The 15,893-nt window shown below is 49.3% G+C and overlaps 1 protein-coding gene across 1 annotated transcript in view; it reads left to right on the plus strand.

The window, feature by feature from the left end:
* The window catches only part of PAG1 (phosphoprotein membrane anchor with glycosphingolipid microdomains 1), a 172,230-nt gene that overhangs the window by 121,582 nt on the left and 34,755 nt on the right, over positions 1 to 15,893 (plus strand). The window lies entirely within an intron of this gene.

Consider the following 15,893-nt stretch of genomic DNA (forward strand, 5'->3'; position numbering starts at 1 on the left):
GTTTTGAGTTCCGATTGTAAGGCAGCCCTGTACCATTTTTAAATTCTTTCTTAAGCCTTTACTTTTTTGCAGGAAATGTACCTCAGCCAAGCCACGCCTGTCTGGAAACTTGCGTGTTGCTCCCATGCTGAGCAGGTTTCAGCAAAGTTTTCAGACTAAGGTGGAAGAGAAAGACAGATTTTGGATTCTACAAGAATTACCCAATGAAAGTTGTATGGGCCACAATGGGCTGATCAGAAAAGTGACTAAGAGCTAAGGGTCTTATGCTCATCTCTGTGATGTTCTTTGGCTAAGTACCTGGGGGAGGCTACTGAAACGCTGAGCCCCAATTTCTCATTCCCTCAATAATTCTCATACAAAGGCACTTAGATTTACATGGCTGTTACACCATATTGATAGCCATTAGGTTTCAAAAAAAAAATCTTGACTCACAGAGATGTAGCTTGTCAGAAAGAAAAAGGGATTATAAATTAAAATATGCTAGGCAGCCCAACACCCACCTCACAGGTGTGCTGAGGGGCTTGCTTCTGCTTTTAAAGCCTGCAGGTCCCATCTCCGTTTGTACTTCCTGAGCTGCCTCGGAACACCCGAGTATCTATCCATCTCCTTAGATAGGCCTCAGCGCCTTTGCGATCTCGAGTAAAGGGCTCGTTTCGGACATTCACTGTTTGTTTTTAAAGTAACGTGTTATGTACCATGTGAGGAAGTGCCTGACGTGGTATTGAGCACAGGGTCATAGTGATCCGTTGACTTGATGTGTTTGTCTTTGCATCCTGGAATGTGGTTGCTGGTGTGTGAAATTCATGTTGGCAAGTAAAGGTAGATGTAGTTGGCACCGCTATACCACCGGGGGCTTGATGGACTACGTTTGCTGATTCCATTTGCACGTAGTTTCTTTCAGGGGAATTCCCTGTTTTTGACGTTTGGTTCTCAAACCGGAAGTTGTTCTATACAGTTCCCCGATCTAAACTGAGAGAATTTTAAGTTTGCAAGCCCTGAAAAGATTTTAAATTACTGCCATCATTTTTATATACCTAGAAAGTAAGTATAAATATGGGTTAGATCCTTAAGATCTCAGAAAACACTAAGGTTTTTAAAGCTGTGAGCAAACAATTTACAGTATATTAAACATTTTACATTAAGCACATGCCGTGAACGCCGTTGAAATGCTACTCAAATGGAAGCCACTCACAAATTTAGTAACCCTAATCTGTTATGATATCCTTCAGACCTTAGATGGTCAATAAAGTGAAAATACTAGTTCTGCCTGCTGCTACAGTCGTTACACGAGTTCTCATAGGTTGACGTAACGTAAGAGCTGCTCGTTGCCCGACCTTGTCAAGACTGTAGAACTTCGCCATTTTTAGAGGATGCTACACCTCTTTGAAGCATGGCAACCAAGCATCATCCAACTTGGGTGATGTGGAATCACAGTTTATGCAGAAAGTCCTGGTGGCATAGTGATTATGCATTGGGCTGCCAACCCCAAGGTCTAGTTCAAAACTACCAGCCACTCCATGGAAGAAAGGCAAAGCTTTCTATGCCTGTAAAGAGTTACAGTCTCGGAAACCCACAGAGACCGTTCTGCAACGTCCTGCAGAATCACTGTGGCTCACAGTCCACTCAGTGGCCGTGAGTTTGGTTTTTCGTTTTCCTGCTCTATTAACTCCTAACAGCCCATGTTAATTACCAGGGATCGTGACTTTTATGCTGTGGGTTTTTGGAAGGTGGAATTAAGAAGAAAGTGAAAAAGAAAGGTAGTTATATGCTTTAAGAAAGCTAGTCCAGCAACACAAAAGTATGTTCATGTTCCTGTGTGAAAAGGGAAATATAAGGGCACTTCAAAAAGTTCGTGGGAAATGGAGTTAAAAGATAATGGGATTTCCCCTGAACTTCTAGAAGCCCTCTCGTATTTCCATTTGCTTAATATCCACCTCATTGTTGATGACCCACCCGGCCCTGCGACCTTGGAGTCTGTGGCCCTGACCACTGCCATCTTCGTCTCCCAGCTTGGTAATGAGTCTCCCTCTGCCCGGAACCACATTTCCCGCTCACAAATACACAGCGAGGCCAGGTGACACAATTGAGAGTCGAGCACAGCGAAGGGCCTGTTGTCTTTCAGTCAGCAGTCGGGTCTCAGTTTCTGTTTCATTTGTAAAATACCAATCACGATGTAAAACAAGCAAACACCTCAAGTGACAGGACTGCTGAGCTACTCAAAGCTAAGGGCAGTGGAAACATGTGAGCACGCAAGTCCCGACGCACGTACGACAGTAACAGTCGCTCATTGGGAAGCCTCTGGTTATGACCCGGTGGTTGGTGTACATGGTTATCACGCTCAACTGCAAACTGAAAGGTGTGGGTTCAAACCCACCCAGAGGCAGCTCAGAAGAGAGGCCCCGAGATCTGTTTTTGAAAAGCCAGCCTGACAGGCGTGACGTCACCATGAGGTGGAGTCAACCTGATGCCAACTGGAATATTGCAAGAAAATCAGCAGGTCGAGCGATGATTTGTCACAGTAGGTTTTGGATGGAATAAACCATACATATGGACCACTACTCAGGCTTTAAAACGAATCAAAACAAACAAAAAATCAAGCCCTATACTTATTGCTGACAAATCAACTCTGGCTCATAGTGACCCTAGAGGACAAAGTAGGATTCCACAGGATTCCAGAAGAGACTAAGCGCCCTGGTGGCGTCGTGGGTTACATGTTGGGCTGCCAGGTGCAAGGTCAGCAGTTTGAAACCACCAGCCCCTCCATGGGAGAAAGATGAGGCGTTCTACTCCTGTAAAGAGTTACATTCTTGGAAACCTGCAACGGGCAGTTCTCCCCTGTCCTGTAGGGTTACCATGAGTCAGCATCCCCTGAGGGCAGTGACACAGGAGAGGCTGAGAGCTGTTTTCCAGTCGCAGACAGCTCATTCTTTCAGGGAGTAGCTGATGGATTTGGTCTCCAGCCTTCCGGTTAGCAGCCCAACACTTAACCCACTGTGCCACCAGGGCTCCTAAGAAATCCATACAGGACCTCCAGACCCAGAGAACGTCGCCATATATCCCTGCAAGACAATTTGCCATTCATGCCAGCGGAAAGAATACAGTGAAAACTGCTGGCAAAGATGTAGCGTAGACAGACGCAAGACACAGACACACCCTACCCTCCTCAACAAAGGAGTGAAGAAAAGACGCAGAGGAAACTCCCGGAGCCCTGAATCTCCGAGGAAAGCAGACTGAGTGAGTTTACTGACGTCAGAGGAAATCAAAAGGCAGGACCCACACAAACAGATCGAGGAACAGGGACTTTTCAGCTGACCGCCTAAGAGCTGAACCCCCTCCCACCATGCAGGGGCATCCAACAGAGAGAGAGGTGGTGAGTGGAGAGGTACACCAGAGCCAGGCTAGTTCACCCAGAGCATTTTGCACCGCTCCCTCCGCATCCCTGGGGTGCTGAGTGCACTCTGAAAAAGGGGGGGGGGCTAGCAAAGGGGAGGCTGAATCCTACGAGGCTCCCCACAGCGCTGCGCCCTGAAAGGGACACTGGCCCACAGGCTCATGCTCAGGTGGTGGTGGAGACTGATCTACCGCTCATCCTGCGTGGGTTCCCGCCCTCCCCTCCAGGGAAGGGTCTGATTCTCAGCAGAGACCTGGGACAGAATCAGCTCCACAGTAGGAGGACAGGCTACTGTTCTGGTTGCTATTGTTGTTTCCATCCCTTCTTCCTGCTGTTGCCTTGACAAACAGCGCCATGCCAGGTGTCCACACCCCCTGGCAGCCCCAGAACTCCGCCTCAGGGCAGGGGCTTTGATGAGCAGCAGTGCCGGTTCTGCTTCGGGGCTGTGGTGGTTTTCTGACACTCCCCCAATCCCGACCCCATTCTTAGGTAATCGATAAGCAGAGACATAAGTCGTCCCTAACTTCCCACAACCCTTTGAGAGGTCACCCTTGCATACTGCACTCCTACTGTGTGCACCCAGGTGGGCCCTTGACAAGCACATGCTGGTGACTGAGAATCAACTCAACGAATGCGGTTTTTTGCTTGGTTCTTTAAATTGTGGGCCCTGGCACTGACCTATGCACGTTTCACGAGCTGTACATGTAGCTGGAGGCGACTTTTGGAGACACCAGATAGAGCCGCACACCAGCATAGGCGCGTGTCTAGAAGCCTGCTAGCGGGCGGTGTGAATGTGGCCGCACACTTTAGTGCAGACCACACGAAAGCACCGTCAAAACAGTGGTAGTGTCCTGCTGATGGTTCCACAGACCCGGAGGACTCGTCCTCCGCTAATGCGCTGCGTCCTGGCCAGTGCCATTCGTATCAGATGAGGATCATGGGAGGATAAGGTTACAGACGCAGGGTTCCCTGGCAGTAACAAGTTTAACAGCATCAAATGGATGCTCTCTGCAACGCACACCACTCCTTCGCTGGACATGCCGGACAATGAACAAAAGCAAGAGATTTAAAAGCTCCGTTCACCATGGAAGATGGAAGCGCCTGTGCCAGGTAAACATGGTGTTTGCTATCGTCCACAAAGTGGTCTCAAAGAGTCACAGCAGAAGACTGGCTGTGCAGCTTCAAGCAACACGCTCCGCCGGCTTTCTGCTGGGAACTGAAAGGAACAGGCCAGATGGCAAGATGTGCAAATGGAGAAGCTCCTTCTGGCACAAGCGCAGTCAACCAGGGGTCAGAGGCACGGCACAGAGTGGTAATCTCTTCCTCCCGAAGAGCAGCTGGCACCGAGGATCTGATTAAAATCTAAACGCGGGCATACTTCACCGGGAACAATGGGTTAAAATGCCAGGTGCACACATTCACCCATTATCTTTTCACCTTCCGTTCTTGGTTCCACCTCAGAGCCCTGTGGGGTGCAGGCAGTCAAGTATGTGGCAACTAGCTTATAGGTTGGCATTCTAGACCCACCCAGAGGCACTTGGGAGCCCTGATGGCTTACTGGTTACTTGTTGGTTAACCTGCAATTCTCAAGGTCAGCAGTTCAAAACCACCAGCCACTCCTTGGGGGGAGGATGGGGCTTTCTACTTCTGTAAACAGTTACAGTCTCAGAAAGCCCCAGGGTCAGTTCTACCCTAGACCACAGGGTCCCTTTGAGCCGGCATCGACTCAAGGGTAGTGATTTTCTTTGTTTTATTTTGAGAGGCACCTTGGAAGACAAGCCTGGCGATCTGTTTCCGAAAGGTCACAGCCCGAAAGCCCTCTGGAGCAGTGCTGCTCTGCGCACAGGGCGCAGCCCCAGTCGGAACTCACTGAATGGGGAACAACGCCACCGTTCTCAACCTTGAAGGACACAGGGCTGCTGGGTACTGTTCATGCCAACACTGCAGAGACACACCCATTCACTCGGATGGTGTTCCCTGGTCCCGCGCTTTGTGCTGGACGTGGTAGCGGGTGCTGCGAAGGTGATGAGGTGGCTGTGCTGTGAGCAGGGGATGTCCCAGGGTGCAGTGTACCATGGCAGTCACAAAGACCTGCACACGGCAGCTCTATGGGTGTGGCAGAATGATTGAAATGTGCAATATGTGAACTGTATGGCAGTGAACACGTTGACTCGTTTCTGTCCGTGAGATGCTTTGGGATCGGAATAATGGGGAAGAGCGGGACCCCAATGGGATAAAAGAGGAACTGCTGAGTTGGACATGGCCACGAGGCTTGAGCCAGCTTCTCTGAGAAGATGACGTTTGAGCAGGACCTAACACATTAGAAGGACCCAGATTTGTGCTGATATGAAAGAGGACAAGGCTTGTCAATAGCTCCTCAGAAAGTTCCCGTATCTTGATATAGTCACAGAGTAGGGAGAAAAGTTCATACGTTTTAGATGATGTAAGACCCAAAGATTGAGATGATTAAATTCAAACTAACTTTAAGCCTAAAGGTGGTGGGGGAACCATTAGATTCCTTGGGAGTAAAAAGGTTCTCCACCCTGCATGTATGTTAGAATCATTTGGGGATGGTCAAACAGAAGCAAAAGACAAGGCCTACACCTAACTTTAGCAAGTGACAGTTAATCCAGGTCGAGGCTTGGTAACTGACAGTTGTAAAGATGCCCCAGGGGATTTAAATCTGTGCTTAGGGCTGAAAACATCATGTAGCAGCACTCTGCGGTAGAGATCAGAACCAGTGCTTACAAAGGCGGAATCTAGTAGGACTGCCTTTTTCCTTTACCCTTTACGTCTTTCTTCTTTGCTTTCAAAAAACCAAATGACATCCTTCTGAAACCTAATCTTGACACTGATAACTTTTAAAATCTATAAAGTATAATTCATATTAATTAAAATTTAAATCCCATGTATGCAATATTTAGAAACTAAGATCAGTGTCTAAAAATATTGAAGTTACTATAATAAAGACATCTACTTAGACTCTTCAAAGCACATGAAATAAAAAACTCATCATTGGAGTTGGTGTAGAGAAAAAGGAAAGAAAAGGCAGACTGAGGTAATTGCTATAATTGAAGGGTAATTACAGCGTTGAGCTTCCAGACAGTCACGTGTGGAAGGGAAAAAAAGACGAAATAGAATTTCTGTACTGTAGTTTAGTTCTGATAAAGAGTCCAGCTAATTCATCAGGGTAGACAGCCTTCTTCTATACACTAAAATCTCTAGGAAGAGTTAATCACACCACACAGGAGAACAATGTCATGAGTAGCTTTACCCACCCACCCCCCAAAGAAAATGCAGGGAAGAAACATAGCATGGCAGATTTCTGTATAAGTATTTTTTAAAAGCTACTTCTTTATGATATTTATCAGTTGGTAGGTCTAGCTCTCCCTAATACTGCACTTAATTCATAGCACTAGGACCACATCTGCCCCAGTCTAGGAATGTTCCCGCTAGAATAGGCAGGAGAGTATCTTTCAGTTCTTCTGAAAGTCATATCAAGTTATGGAACAGGTGGCCAGATCACTTCTACCCAAAACCGAATTCATTGCCATCAAGTCTGTTCCGACACATAGGGACCCTATAGGTCTAGGTAGAACTTCATTTCTGAGACTAGCTCTTTACAAAAGAAAGCCTCATCTTTCTTCTGAGGAGTGGGTGGTGGGGTCAATCTACTAACCTTGGAGTTAGCAGCCTAATGTGCAGGAACCATGAAAGGCAGAAGTTTGACCTATCATCTTATGTGTACCCTTTTTAACTCTTAGAGTATTGTGATACAGTCTTTGGGGGAGAGTCTGAAAAGTTGGAAACGACACTGAAATCACACATCTTGACATATTATATGGGTCTGACTAAGGGATCACAGGCTTAGTATCAGTTAGTGAATGTGACCAACAGCCTAACGTTGTTCTGAGTCGTTTTCCCAAAGAAGTGGAACAGAGGACAGGTAGGCCCTGCAACGTCTGACTTAGGACCACTCATGCATACTCTTTAATGCTCTGGAAATTTGCCCTCATTTTGAAATAATTGACCCAGTTCTTTCTCTTAGTCTTAGTCCTCACAGAAAGATTTTGAAAACACATCCCCTTGTCCCATTTTGCAGGTGTGTTTTTCTTCATATCCTCTTGTCATAGAGGTCTACAAAGTCCTTACGCATTGACCTTTCCAGGACCACGCCCCACTGTGACATTTCTCTCAGTGTGCATTGATCGTGGCTCATCTGTAGTCCATGGTAACATTCATGCCTTTCTTTCCGTTGTGATCCCAGCTGTGTACCTCACACGATGCCACCACCAGTCTGTCAGTGGAGGTTTTGCATGTTGCTGCACAGGCTTCAGAGTCGGAAGAATGACCTGGCAGTCTCCTTCCAAAATCCAGTCAGGGAAAACTCTGAGCACAGTGGTCTGATCTGCAAGGGATGCTGGGGATGGCCCAGACTCAGGTAGCCTTTCGCTCCGGTGTATAGGCTGCCTTTTGTATAATTCAGGCCCAGCATGATGGCAGCTAGCAGCCCCATACACTGACATAGCCATCACTGTGGCTGACAGCGCGTAGCACACACCACTGAGAAATGGCGCTCACGGCGATAGTACATGTTCTTAGCACCACCAGAGCTGCTCTGCATATTTTCACTCACTGGCATGGCGTCCTTTCTGACACACAGCGAGCGACCCTACATCAAGTTTCAGAGGCTGTCAGGCTGCAAGCACAAAGCCTCACCTTTCCCCTACTGAGCAGCTGGTGGGTTAGAACCACTGCTACAGCCGTTAACAGCTCAGCTAGGAACCCACTGTGCATCAGGGCTTCTATATAGCCTATGGGACTTCAAGAGGTTCATGGAGAAAAGATGATGGAATGTTCCCATGAACTTTCAAAAGCCCTTCATATGGGTTACTGTGTATGTGTGTACTTTCTGAAAAGGGAATAGTAGTGTTTTTTTTCAATGGTGGTAAAACATACCCACCCACCACCAACAACCCAGTTCTGACTCATAGTGATCCTATATATAAGGTTTCTGAAGCTGTAAATATTTTCCCATTTATCTATCTATTTTGCCACATCTTACACCATTCGATCTATCCATTCGCATACAATTCTGTTGCTCGCTCCCCTTGAGTGGGGTCATACAGCCATCAACTCTATCAGCTCCCCTTAGAGGACTGCTGGCAGATTCAAACCATCGACTTGAGGTTAGTGGTCCAGAGTCTATCCAGCAGTGCCACCCTGCCTAAAATGTGAACAGCAAGACACTTAGCACTGACGCTCTTCACAGTCCTAAATTCTGCTCCATCAATACCCATGTTTGCTCCATCATTAAAAAATGTAGGTTAAAGTGATACACACAGGAAGATGTGGCTTGCACATGTCTGGGAAAGAGAGGAAACACAGCTTTCGAAAGTGTGTGTGTGTGTGTGCTTTCTAAAGAAAATGGCAGTCAGGGTAAAGGAAGCCTCTACAAGAACCAGTACAGCCATACAGACAAAGAGCTTTGAACTTGGCAAGGTGGGGCAGGGGTGGGAGTGGGGAGGTGCTGTCTTTAAAATGTCAGTTTTATGAATCTGGATTCTAAGTCTCTCCCCCACAAAGTTCTTCGTGCTGCGTGTGGGCTGTAAGTTCCACAAATGGTTCTCACGCATGAAAACCACTGTGACGTTCAGAATGTCACACTCTAAACGCTCTTAGGATGTTCCATACACGCAGGTCTAACTCATAACCTCCATTTTACTCAGTATTTATAAACAGAGGATGTAGCAAATCAGGAGGGAAAGGATCTGATTTTCATTAGCTGTGAAGATTTTCAAATTGCATTAGCTTCAGTGCATGAGGTCTGAAGATCACATTACTGATGGGGCCTGGGACAGAGGAGAAGGCCGCCTGCCCGGTGTTCCCAGGGGACTTGCCCACAGTTTGACTACTTCTGTCCACTGGGACTTAATAAGGGACTCTGTTCTTCCCTTCCCAGGACAGACCCGTGAAGCCTGTGCTGCAGATGGAAGCCGCGTTTGCAAAACGGCACCGCTTCTCCCTTTCCCAGGCCCTCCAGGACCGTTTCTCTGTCCACACGTGGTCACGGTTTCGTCTTTCTGAACCCCCGAAGGCTTGAGACCCTGAGCAGTGCCTCCTCCTTGGAGTCCCACTGCCCTTGTGTCTTGAGCAGGTTTAGTAGTAGGGAGCCCTTTCTGAACCCCCGAAGGCTTGAGACCCTGAGCAGTGCCTCCTCCTTGGAGTCCCACTGCCCTTGTGTCTTGAGCAGGTTTAGTAGTAGGGAGCCCTGGCTGCACAGTGTCATAAGCTGGGCCGTGATCTGCAAGATCGGCAGGGCAAAGGCACCAGAGCCCAGCAAGAGGAAGAAGGGACTTCCTACCCCGGTAAACAATCACAGTTAAACTTGCAGGAGTCCCCCTGCCACGTCCTACCGGGTTGCTATGAGTCAGGATTGACCCGCAGGCAGTAAGATTTTTTTTTTATTCTGTAAAACTCCCTGGGTGACACACATGGCTTTGCTCTCAGCTAGCAATCAGAAGGTTGGAGGTTTGAATCCAGTGCAGAAGAATGCCCTGAAGATTTCATCGGTAAAGGTTGCAGCCGGGACAGTCCTCGGGAGCACCGTTCTGCTCGGTGACGCACAGGGCAGACCTGAGTCAGAATCAATGCCACAGCAGCAGATGGGAGTATGTACATTTGTCATCCCGGACAGGGAGCAGGCACTCCGGCTCAGCCTGAGGCTGTGTGTTCAAAAGAAGATCCTCCTTCCTTTCTCCCTGCCATGCCTTGCCCTCGTCACTGTGCACTGGGAGCCAGCCTGAGAGCTTGTTCGGGAGGAATCGGGATGGGCCACTGAGGTCCACAGACAGGAGAGCTTGTCTGCGGAACCAGTGGGGTGGAAAGGGGGCAGGGCCGTGCGGGCCCCTTTTGTATGGATGGAAGGACTGGTGTGCAGGACTGGGCACCACTCACAGGGTCTTGGACGTGTGTTTTTCAAAGGGGTTCCCTTCGGATACACCGTGAAAATATAGGTTCTTGGGAAATCTCAGAGGCAAGTCTAGGCATCCTCACTAGCAGGTGGCCTGGGAGTTGCAGGCACAGAGTTAAGTGGAGGATCCTTTGCACTAGTTGCTGCTGGGAAGGACAGCCCGTAAAACCACAAGAAGCTGGAGGAGCCGGAGATCACGGAGGGCCTGGAGCCATGTTCTCTGACACAAACTAAGGCCAGTAGTTGGTCAGACTACAGCCAAACCATGTATCCATGCACGCTAGCCAGATGTTCCCGTGCTCCAAAGTGAGATGCTATTCTCAAATTTTTTTCTTTAAACTTTCCACCGTGAATTGGATGCAGGCTCCCAGCGCAGGTCATCAGTGATACACTCAGCAGCTGGCATGCATGTTACCACTCATTGCAGCAGTCCCTTCACTGTACCAACACCCCGCTCACCCGTTTCCCGTTGCCCTTCCTCTTTCTCTCCTAACCCTTCTGAACTTTGTGCTCTGGTAAAGGCTGCCCTTTTGATCTCAAAGTGTTGACTCTTCTAAGGGTGAAGCACTCACCGTATTATTGTTCCCTTGTACAGCTTTTTCCATCAAAGTACCCACCGGGCGGCTCTGTGTGTTGCCCATCATTTAATGCCTTCTGATTGCAAGTGCCTCTACAACATGAATATTTACTTTCTTAAGCCTTCTTTTTTACTGTAAGCTGCAAACTGTTTCTCCGACTCGTCAGAGAAGGGTTGGCCGTGTCCAGGTAATTTCCTGATTCTTGAAAGCACATCTGTCCTCAGAGACCAGCTGACCTTGGCTGTGATGGAGTGCATGCACGGGAGGGAGCCTTTCCACCCCACGGACATGCAAAGGCTGCCTCTGGAATCCACCGGACACATTGAGGACAGTTCTCAGCTTGAAGCAACAGCAGTCCAAGAACACTGCAGCTGCACTCACGCCATGCCGCCTCTGCCATCAAGCTGAGCAGAATCGCGCTACGATGACTGCGGCTAAGCGTGGTTCTCCTGTAACATGCTGGAAGTGAAAGGACTTAATTATGCTTGGGGCTCCACAATGAATTTTTTTTTTTTTCATTTTGAGTCAGGACACCTCTCTGTATGCATAACTAAGTCAAGACATTTTGCATGAGCCGTTAGCAGAATTCTGTCATCGTGGATCCGTTTCAGTTGATCATATTCAAGTGTGATGAGAAGATGAAACCGTGCTGGGCACATAGTAGGTGTCTAACAACTGCTTTCCTTACAAAGGGTGGTGTGTCTAAGAGTGAAACACTGTGCCTTGGTGTCACCGCATAGGAACGGTCAGCAGAGTGATGAGTGAAGCTAATAAAATCATACTCAATGTGTGATTAGAAGATGAAACCGTGCTGGGCACATAGTAGGTGTCTAACAACAACTTACCTTAGAAAGGATGGCGCGTTCCAGAGTGAAAGGACTAGGAGCGGTCAGCAGAGGGAAGGGCGACGCTAATGCAAGCAGGCCAGGCGGCAGAAGACCTTCAGTCATCATGGGCTCAGAGAGGGTCTCTGGGAAGTGTCACCACGGTGGGAGAACCGCCTTGGGCTTATCAGGTACTGAGATTAGAGGTGGAGCAGTCCCTTTCAAACTCACAGCTTCTAAAATCTCTCCAAACTTGGAGGAAAGCCTTGAAAGCCTTTGGGCCAGAAGCTTCCCAGCAGCAGGTTTTCTCTGGCCGACACCGCACACACAGGATCTGCCTGTGTGCACTCAGCCCTCGCATTCTATGGCTCGGCTGTTCTACGTCTGAGTTGCAAATGCATCACTGAAAGAAGGACTTGCTGGTGAAGACGTAAAGAGATCTTAAGCCAGCCCTGCAGCAAATGGGCAGCGGGGGCCTTGTCCGAGTGCAAGCAGGGTTTGGAAAGACCTTCAGCTGACTACTGGCCCTGCCCCCGCTTCCTCATCTCAAGATCCATTTCACTGGGGCAGCTGCGCTGAGTTTCCTTCTTAAATCACTGCGAGCATCTGCCTTCCGGGGAGTTGAAACTATTGATCCAACGAGGATTTAAGGTTCTTGCCAGATCAACATTTACTTTGTGTGGGAAGTGCTGTGTCTTTGTAGCAGGCCCTGGGAACTCACTGGCTACTGGCGTCAGATGGGAGGATCTCAGAGCTGGGAAGGAACCCTGGGCGTGGCCTCATTCTGCAGAAGGGGAAACCGAGGTGGGGAGAGGTCTGGGGTTTTTCCCGGGCCACAGCAAGTTGTGCAGACAGGTAAGAGCGTAGGTTTGTGGGCCCACACACCAGGGAGTTTCCACGCTGCGATTTCATCAGACTTCGGATTGGTCAAGAGCTCCTTTACTTTTCCATCATCCTGAGGCCATCTGGACAGCTCCTAGGAAAAAGACCCGGCTCCACCGTCAAACCTCTCAGAAGAGTAGATAGACACTTCCATCTCAGTTGGAAGGCTAAAAGCCTCTCCACCAGTCATGATCTAATAGGAACTTATAATTACTAGGAAGCTTGGTGGTGGTGTGGTTACGTGTGTTGGGCTTTGAGCCACACGGCCATTCGTTCGAAACCACCAGCATCTCCAAAGGGAGAAAGACGGCTTTCTACTTCCACAAGCAGTTAGCTTGGGAAGCCCGCTGCAGGCCCCTCGGAGACGGCACTGACGATGGTAGTGAGCCTGGCTTTATAATGACGAGACCCTGCACCTCCCCCGGGAGCTGGGCAGAAATGCAGAGTCTCGGCTCCCGCACCAGACCAAAATCAGAATCTCAGCCCGGCAGACCCTCCAGGGGATTTGCATGCGTGGTCAAGCTGGAGGAGCGCCATCCTGGAGCAAGCAGCCCTGGTGGCATAGGAGGCTGCTCGACATGAGTGGGAAGGTCAGCAGTTTGAATCCGCCAGCCTCTCCATTGGAGAAAGATGAGGTTGCCTGCTCCTGTCAAAGATTTCGAGTCTCAGAAACCCAGGGGGCAGCCGGAGCCGCAGTCACTCCATGGCAGTGAGTGATTGTAGAGCAGTCTCCTCAGACTTCAGCCTGCTTCACGGTGCCTAGAGGGCTTGCTGAAACGCTGGGGGCCCACCCCCAGAGTTCCTGATTCTGTGAGCCTCGAGTGGGGCCCAGAATTCTGCATTCTCAACCAATCCCCAGGCAGAACTGAGGATGCTGGCTCCAGCGGTGTTTTGAGAAGCTGTAGAATTATGACCCTGTCCTTTCTCTTACAGAGGGGCTTCGGTGTCACACCCCGGGGTCACCTCCCCTCCTTGCCCTCTGCTGCCTTGAGGGTGAGCCCCGAGAACCTACATTTTCAAATCCAAGTTTGGGTGGGTGGTCATCAGACTGCTTTCCCCTCAGTGCTGGAAGGCAACGCCGTGTGCAGCCTCGTGGCGGATAACTGCAAGGTTGGAGACTGGAACAAGGGTTTCGAGCTGGTTCGAACTGGTTCCGTCACAGCCGCTGCGATGAGATCTGAACAGATCCAGATGTGTACTTGTGGGTCTATCTACGAGAGCGGTAACTGACATGGGAAAACGTCAGGGTCAAATCCCAGGAATGGGAGACTTGGAAAAGGCTTAGTGAGGTCCCTCAGGAGGCTGATGTCGAAGGCTGGGTTCGAGGGAGATATGGTTGGCTGCCATCTTTGAGCCGGGCGCTGTGGAAAGCTGCTCTGCTAACCTGGAGATTCGGTTGCTAGGCAATGCACACACTGCCCTTGCTCTGTTGGCGGGAGATCAAGTGTCTAGTGGAGCCTATAGAATGTTACCGTTCCAGTTCTGGTTCCAGAACAACCACAGTTCACAAAGGACGTGTGTCGGTTTCAGTTTCCCCTGGTTGGCCACGAATGTCCCAGGAAGAACGGGTTCAAGGCCTTGGCCCAGAACAATGCTCTTTGGGAGCAAAGACCTGGCGAGCTGCTCTCGTAAAGATTATAGCCCCAGTCCCCGTCCCCCCCACCCCCCGGAGGGGAGGTGAACAACAGAAACGGTGAAGGGAGACAGTGGACGGTGTAAAATATGAAAATAAACACAATTTATGAACAAGCAAGGGGTCACGAGGGTGGGAGGGTGGGGGAGGGAGGAGAAAAAGTGGAGCTGATACTAAGGGCTCACACAGAAAGTATTTTGGAAATGATGGCAACATATGTACAAATGTGCTTGATACAATTGATGTATGGATTGTTATAAGAGCTGTAAGAGCCCCCAATAAAATGATTTGTTAAGAAAAGATTATGCCCCTAGAACGCCCCATGGGTCACTTTTACTCTGTTCCACACGATGGAAGGCCAGTGGGAACATAACCACGTGCGCGCACACAGCTTGCAGGAAGATTTTTTGCTTCTATTTGTTGCCTCTCTTTTTGTGGATTTTATTTTACTGCGTTGTCTGCTCTCCAATGTAAAAAATTCTTACTCTGTAGTGTCATTTTCAATATGAGAGTCCAAGATGCCCAGGCTGTATTGAGCCCCAGAAAACAAATTGAGCCACGTTTTTTTTTTCTTCAGTCAGTTTCACTGTCACTTTCCCTCCTTTAATCACCACTTTACCAAGGTAAAGTCTGATGGGTACGGACTCTGAAGGGTTTGTATAGCTGTGCCCCGTCTTTCTGGTTTTAATTTTATTTATTAGCACTTTTCCGTTGGCTTGTGGAATATGACCCACAAAGAGGAAAGCAGACGACACAGGTGCACAACCCCTCACATCAAAACCGCGAGAGAACCCCAGGAAACCCCAGGCATGCAGTCTTCCTTCTTTCTCTCCCTTTCCCACTCCCCCTTCCTCCCATCTCCCCGTCGTCTTCCCCCCCGTGCCTGGCCTCATCGTATTCTTTAGTCTTTTCCTTTGGCGTGAAACCTGTTTTTCCTTTATGATAATAGTGTCCTGACATGTTTATCTCGATGCCATTGGCTTCCCTTCCTCTGCTGGGCACCATGCCCTCCAGTTTGGTCTGTGTCACGCAGAGCCCGGGCTGCCCAGTGGCGGTGCAGTGAAAGGCGTGGTCAAGAAAGCAACCCTCTGTCCAGCTCTGCCAGCTCCAATGAAACCAGTGTCACTGAAGCTAGAACCCTCCCTTGACCTTGCGCTGTTACATGACCCCAGCTGTCACCTCCTCAAACATCGGGTTTCCCTGGTGCCGAGGCCTGGCTTCCCCAGACGGTGTCCTTTGATGGGCAGCCTCGGGAAGGTAGTGTGGGTGGGTGCGGCTTGGTAAGGAGTTAATTGATAGGTGGCAGGGAGAGGGACATTTGTAATTAGTCCACAATCTAGCCAAGTGTTAAGGGGAATCTGAGCCACGCCTGGGGAATCTGAGAGGTTTGTACGTCAAGCCGTCAATTACGGAACCCTCTCAGCAAAGAAACCACATTTTGTTTTTGCTCATGTCTCTTTCTGTATCTTAGGTGGGCGGGGTGGGCAGGGCAGGGGGTGGTGGTGGTGGTTGGGCTGTGGGAGGAGGCGGGGAGCTGTCATGACCGAATCACTGTGTCTCCAAAGCAAAATAAACAGTGCAAGGCCATGCTTAACAGAGCACGGCTGGAAAT

The sequence above is a fragment of the Tenrec ecaudatus genome, chromosome 5 (assembly GCF_050624435.1).
Source record: "Tenrec ecaudatus isolate mTenEca1 chromosome 5, mTenEca1.hap1, whole genome shotgun sequence".
NCBI classification, from domain to species: domain Eukaryota; kingdom Metazoa; phylum Chordata; class Mammalia; order Afrosoricida; family Tenrecidae; genus Tenrec; species Tenrec ecaudatus.